The following is a 7,678-nucleotide window of genomic DNA, read 5'->3' on the forward strand; positions in this document are numbered from 1 at the left end:
CAGAGGTTCCTCAAAGATGCTGGTATTAGTGACCAAATAAGCTGTTTGTTCACCATTCATTAGGACCTAATTATCATATTTTAATATATCTCTCACATATAGATGTGTGAAGCCTCCAAACTATGCCTATTGTGACTTTTTGAGTGTACCATCATATTTACCTCTTTCCTCCTCAGTCCCTCCATCTCGTACTCCAAGCTGAGAATCCCATTCACTGCACTAAAAAAAGAAACAAGACTGCCTTTATTTTCCTTAAATGTTCTTTTAATTTATATTAAAACTCCTTGGTTTAGACAATCAGACAATGACAGAACCTGGTCTGTGGAAAACATATCTGCAAATCCTAAATCCCCTTTCCCGATGTTGCCAAAGATGAAGGTTTCTGATTTGGCTCATGATCGGCGAGCACAAGCTGCAGACTGCAAATCAGGCTCAGCAGAGGGGGGGATGGTGTTTCCTCTCTGCACAAGAGAGCTCTAATAACATCTAGAGACAGGCAGAAAGCTAAGTTCCATGCTTAATTATGATCTGTGTATGAATTTAATTCAAAGTGATACTACTGATGAGCTTTATACTTGATACAGCTCCCTACAGCTTTCTAAAGGAGAAAATTCGGTCCACAGTAGACTTTGAATTTGGCTGTTGAATTAGAAGTCTGGGAAAGTTAAAACAACAAAAACACCCCACACCCAAAAAAAAGTGGCAGATGGCTGTCATAGATATTCTATAATCGCACGACAGCCAGCTCCCGCTGTGCCCTACATATCGTACAATGAACCTCCCCAGCTAGTCCAGATGCTTTCTGTTATCTGTCGGGGAAAAGCAGCTGCGGCCGCGTTGATAACCAAAGTCCTGTGAGTAAGTCAGTATTAATAACACAAAAGACCCATCCTTCACTAAAGCTGCAAGGCAAAGAACAAGATTATTCAAAAAATGGGTGTCCCAATTTCAATTGTTACGTGTGTAGGTAATCATTGCAATGCAAATAATCCTAAACCTAAGCATTGCTACCCTGAGCCGCTAAGATAATTGCAGCAAGTATCAGCCATTGATAAATTACAATTAAGGGCCTCTTACTACTGAGAACCCAGAGGAGGAAGGGAGAAGCTGAACACTAAAGCAAATACCTGAAAAGATTGGAGCAACCAAGAGCAGTGCAAGCTTGATTGAATGCTTACCAGATGCAGAAGAGCTCTGACCTACATACTTGCAGCATCCCTGGGCTGCGGGCGAAGCCAGCTGCGCAGCGACACGGCCGCAGGGGAAAGGGGATTTTAACACGCTGATCGGTTAGCAAGCAGCCTCCCAGACACAGCACTGCATCTGCTCCACAACCTCGGGTTCTCTTCCTGGCTGTTGTTCTCAGGCAAAAATTACCGTGCCTCCCACCCTGCCAAACACCTCACATCCTCCCCTTTGACAGAGAAACTGTTGGGGTTTTTTTGCTGCTGGTGGTGATTTAGAGACTATGGAGATAACACAGTGATTGTTTTTCAATACCACAAGTGTGATGTGGGATTGTCAAAGCCTAATGAGAACCAGGCTTGAGAGATCTCTGCTTTGCTCCCTCGACAAGTTGGGAAACTTAGACTCATAGAATCATTTAGGTTGGAAAAGACCTTTAAGATCATCGAGTCCAACCGTAAACGTCACAGTACTCAGCCTGGATTCCCCGAACCACAGGGATAGGGGGCCGGAGGGTCCCGACAGCACAGCTGCTCTAGCAGAGTGCCAGGTAGGATTTGCTGGAAAGTGAGGTGTGACCATGGAATCTGAACAAGAACCTAATCTACATGTAGGGGAGGATGAGACTTGCAGCAGAAATCCTCCTCTTTTTTTTCAGGAATACAAAAGATGGAGAACATTTAAAACAAACAGGCACATCAACAAGGGAAAAAAATACTGAACTGGCTGGATCAGTGTAAAACCAGAAAATAGAATTATTCATGTGAGATAGACCGTAGAAAGACACTGCCGAGCTCAAAAGCCTGTGCCACCGTTGTTTACAGCAATCTTGCATCAACGCAGCAGAAGAGGAAAATTCTTGTTCTCAGCACAACTCTGGAAAAAGCTAATTATTGCATTTCCACTTCATCAAGGCTTGTATTACAGGAGCATCCTCAAGAAGGCATCGCTTTTCATCCAAGTTGGGCCCCAGCCACGCAAGACGGTGGGTCGCAGAGCCCACCGGTTGGGTGAGAATCCAATTAACGCTGACAGACTGATAAACCTCAATAACCAAATCCTGTCAAGCAGACAGCAACTGTTTTTTTTTTTAATCAGCTTCCGTTTCTTCCTCTAACAAAGCTCCTATTCCGCTTATGCAACTACAGGGATTCAAGATAGTTTAGAAGAATAAAGATAGGTGGGAAAAAAAGCTTAAAAATAGAAACACACCTACCTCGAGCATATTTGCAGCATCTGCTTCCTAACCTCATCCTCACTCCACCTCCACATACTTAAAACAGACCGATTTTTGTACCGTTTGTGCCCTAGCATCCTTTGAAACCGCTTGGAGTGCGCAGACGGAGCCAAGCGCAGATCCTGTGGTCCCTGCGGCCGCCTTCGTGCCGAGGAAGGTGCTGCCGGCTGAGAGTCACCTGCCTCCAGCCGGGTTAGGCTGCCGAATTACGGACAGTGGCAGAAAACCGGGGCAATTCAGCGTGTGTATCTGAGCCTCGGCGACAGGGGAGCAGCTCCCCGGCCCTGCCGGGTCACGGCACACCGGTCACGGCACACCGGTCACGGCGGGGACACGCGGGACGCAGCCACGCGGTGGCGCCGGGGGGCTCATCCGTGGAGAGGCTGTGTTCCATGAACTGAACTGAAAGAGTAGACTTGCTTTAAATGGTCTTAAGAACGACTTTAAGTGGCAACATATAAAATTGTGACTATCCTTGATAGCCAAGCGTGAGAGTAAGTGAACTAGGTTGGCTTTAAGGGGTTGCACGGCACACATCTTCAACCTGGGAGCTGTTCAAAGTCCAAAAAGCAGATTGTTCTGGGCTGGTTCTGACACCACAGACGATGAAGAGCAGTTGCCTTGAGGTTTCAAAGTCCATGGGAATAAATATAGCCTGTTTCAGAAGTCAGGCTAATTCAAAGCATTTTTAAAAGGGATTGCAGGGAAAAAGGGACAGTCCAGTGCCATTTTGAGATGGCTGAGCTAGTTAGATAAACTCGCGACCAGACACAACGCAGAACCCATCACCCGCCTTTCTTTGAGAGGGAGAAGAAAAAAACAGGCTCCCAGGGAGCCGCGGCACCCCCTCTCCTGGGCAGGGGTTCCCTCTTCAGCAGCAGGCTGTGTTCCTCCTCCCCGAGGACAAATGCAGCGGTGGAAAAAGAGTGAAGCTGCCTGCAAAGTGGGTCAAGCGTGGAATGAATGCCGTGGGATCCTCTCAGGCACGGCTCCTCCAGGGCCATCCCCTTTTTCTTTATAAAACAAGGAGGCAGATGAGAGCGGTGGTCACTGACCACTCTTGCACTGACTGCTACGATAAATAAAGGGTTTTCACAGCAAGTTTTCTGATTAGGCAGGGTGGTGGTGAGTGTTTTTTCAAATGCTTCGAATATAGATTTTATATATATATATATAGATAATATAAAATAAAGGCAGTTGGGAGCCAGACTAAAGCCTTTCAGCCCAATCGATCATGCAATTATCTGTTTAAGCAGTACATTCCTCTTTGAGAGTTCAGCACTTGGTTTTTAAATGCATAATCCAGAAGACAGTTTATATATTTAATAAAAATCAGGAAAAACCCCAACCCCTCCAAAAAAACCCTCAGTTGCATTTGGGGGAAATCTGTTGAGGAAGATGTATACGGAAGTCAACAAGACGACCAAATAGCAAAGGTTTAGTTTGATGTACACAACCCTACACAATGATACAAGTATCTGCAAAAGGGACAGTCTTCTCATCAGAAGCACCTGCCTACGAGTTTTCACCCAGGATACTCACCCCATATCGTGCTGCTCCCCTTCCATCACTACTCCCAGGGCGGTGTAAGGTGGCACCATGCAGCCGTTGGCAAGGTCAGCAAAAATGGACCGATGCTGGTTTGAGTTATTGGAATCTCTCCCCGCTCCCTTTATTTCTAGCTGATGTTTTGCAAACCACAACCAAAGCCTTAACAGCTTCACAGCAGTTTGATGAAGGAGCCAAGGGGATAACCACCGACCCCGAGTCTCGTGTACCATAATGCAGTAAGATCCTGGTTTAAACACAGCAATGTCAGCTGGAAGGGTCCTCACTCTCCCCCCGAAGCAGCCCTAGCACCAGCGCTAGCTCAGCTGTGGCATTTTCTATCCCAGTCCTGAAAACTCCCGAGGCTGGATATTCTGCAGCCTCGCCAGTTAACCTGTTCCAGTGCTACAGTGCCCTCCTATTGTAAAGTTGTTACGTCCAACCTGGTTTTGTATGTTGGTCAACTACGTATATATATTTAGGTACTATTAGTGATGAATGTTTTATACACCAGCAGCAATCGGTTTCATCTTCATCCAAAAGCAGTTCTGTTCGCCATAGGGTAAATTAAGAGATCAGGAGCTGTAGTTCAACCCATCTTAAAGTTTTTAAGCCACAGCACAGGTTTTAAAAGGCTAAAACATGCAGCATGCCTTAATTTAAAACCAAAAGTGTTGTTTCAGCCTTTTTTCCCTGTATATATGCCGAAGAACTCTGGTCCCTTGCTCAAGAGAGCAGCTTGCCTTTATTGTCATCCAAAAGGAGCACAGCCAAATGAATTAGAGTACCGAAATAACTTTTTTAAAAACCACAGCAGGCTGACTCATGAATGCTTACTCTGCAGGGCTTTTTTAGCGTATTCACGGGTACGGAAAGATTTCTACACAGTCCAGGGTAACTTTTACTGAACACTTTACCTGTTTCCAACCTTGTCCTGGAACTTGCAGAGAACTAATACTCCGAGCAGCGATCGCAGCATCATGCAGAAGGCACCCTATGCATTCCACAGGACTTAACAGACACTGTGGTCCAGAATCTAAGCTCATGTAAACCACGCACGCAGTTGCAAAAAACACAGAAGACTAAAAAGCCACTTCTCTCGTGTAAAACTTTGCTTTAACCTATGCAAAAACCCCTAAAACGTATCTTGAGTTTCCCCAAGTGCTCAGCATACAGACAAAACAAGAAGCAGTTAAAGAGCAAGTGATAAACGAGCGCGTGACGGGTGTACGAGGAAGTGCTGAGAGTAGAGCCACACCTTCAATTAATTGAATTTGGAGCAGCATTTAATTTGAAATTCAAAATTGTGATTTGATCACACTTGCCTCTTCTTACAGGCCATTTTTCCGGAATGAACAAGGGCATTTATCCCCCAGCCCCCTCCTGCTGCCTAGGTCACAGCTTCTCCAATAGCAGGAACTGTGCTCCAGGATTACTAAGGAAATGAAGGGGCGAGGGGGGAAAAAACAGAAGGATGTGTTTATTGAACTATGAAAAAGGCCCAAAATAAACCTAGCACTTGCGTAACAGTTTTGGGTTTCTATCGTACGTGAGGAAATCCTTTGCCTTCAAGATTCAGGCTAAATTTCTAAATTGCTAGAGCAAAGACTTTGTCCCAGGCTCTTCACACACAATTGTTTTATGAAACTTTCAGTGTTTACTACTTAAAAAAAAAAAATCCCTCACATGGAACATTGAAGCATGGATTAGCATGCATCAGTAACTCTCAGAAACCTTTTCTCTACTAACATTTCCAGATGGACTTTTGATACTAACCAGACAAACACAGGCAGATGACACGTCAGCGCTTTCATCAGCAATACGTTCACTCACCGCCTTTCTCCCAAGGCAGACTTTACTGTTATCATCCAGACGCACGGGGAAGAATACGGTAACTAGCTCTGTCCGTCTTCACTTGCCCATGTGTCAAGTATCCTCCCAGGGTATTGTCAGAAGATCCAAAATCGGTGTTAACGCTGCCCAAGCGTTCGAAGCAGGGAGCCTGAACCTGTAGGCAAATGTCAGCAGCTGGAAACAATCCGACACTAGCACGAGCTGACACAGACACACACTGGTTTACCTTGGAGACATCCATCGGCACACACAGCGCTCCCCGTCAGTCACAGATGGGGCAGGGGCTGCTGCAGCAGCCAGCCCCGTTCTCCGGAAGAACGGGGATGGCTGGCCAGGAGGCCATCGGCAGAGAAGGGGTCATGGGAGGAGGCAACAGAGCACGGGATGGGAACAAGCAGAGGAGAGGTGTAGAAAGAGCATGAAGGGGAAAAACCCTGGCAGCAAAGCTATACACTTCATATCCATCCCATTTTTCCTTTCAGACACAAAGTTAGGAGTATTTTCCTGCGTAGGAGTGTAGTTTCACCTCCTGGTTTTGACTTAATGGCCCCTTGAGTTCAGAAGGACAGGCCACCAGAAACGAAGGCTCTTTACTTCCGTCTGATATACAGACACATGGCCAAATGTCAGGACACCATTAAGTGTGATTTAATTAAAACGCACTATGGAAAGCTCAAAACCCTCCCCCATCTGTCCAACAACAACAGGATTCTACTGACTGTGTCCGAAGTCTGAGAAACACAATAAAAATGGGAAAGTTCTTAGAGTGGTTTGTAGAAAAGCGTCAAGTTTCATACACGACTGCCGTCCGACAAGCTAAATCCCAGCGTCAGTCCTCCTCACTAACCCCGGGGTTTAACTATCCTGCTTAAAAAAATACTATTAACTACCACAATACGGGACTTCCAGCTACTCCTCTTTCACGGAATTTACCAGTCTTTGTAGTGAAGAAGGAAATGTCACCACTGATCTCAAAAACAAGTACAAACCCCGATTATGCTAATTTCTCTGCAGCCAGCTTTTGCTCAGGTGAACTTTAATCAATCAGCTACCAATAAATCAGACAGTAATTACTTCTACTCGAAGTCTTCCTTCTCCTCTTGAATCTTCCAAACATGCTTTTAGCTGGTTAGTACTGCTGGTTGCCAATCTCCACCAAAGTAACATGGTTTTGTTCACAACGCGATATTCTCAATGAAATCTTCAAGCAGCCAGTCACAGCGTAACGACGGGGGAAAAGTGCAAGAACTGGAGTGACTTTCAACATTTTCAACTGACTTTACTAACAACTGCTTGCATTTGTGTACAGAAACTGAACAAGTTAACTGACTGCTCCCCGCCAGAGCAGGAGATGAGTCACACCAATTAAAGGGAAAACAGAAAATAGGGCAAAGTCATTACTCTTGAAGGAATGGTGTCAATTAAGGCACAAAGTTCCATCTACAAAAACATTTACAGAGAATGGCAAGCGAAAGGAATTTAAAGTGAACTACTCTCTACAGCATTTTTTTTTTCAATAGTGATCAAAGCAAAAGTTCCCAATATACTAAAAAAAAGACACTTCAGATGCACTTATTTTTAGTATGCACTTCTTCCTGTAAGAGATCAAACTGCAGAAGACTGAGCGCTCTCCCGAAACCATTCGGAGCCCAACCTACAGGACAAGTCTGGATTTTCGCTGAAGAAAAAAGAAACCGCTCAAGCCTTTCAGAAAAGGGATGAAGTAATGCTTGGTGAAATGCAGCACCTTCTTTGCACATTAGAGAGGAAATACAGCGGTCCTCCAGCAAAAAAGCAAGAAAGCCTCAAAAAGCGCGCCTAGAACTAGGCCTGCAGGTAAGCTGGACATTTGCA

The sequence above is a fragment of the Gavia stellata genome, chromosome 16 (assembly GCF_030936135.1).
Source record: "Gavia stellata isolate bGavSte3 chromosome 16, bGavSte3.hap2, whole genome shotgun sequence".
NCBI lineage: Eukaryota > Metazoa > Chordata > Aves > Gaviiformes > Gaviidae > Gavia > Gavia stellata.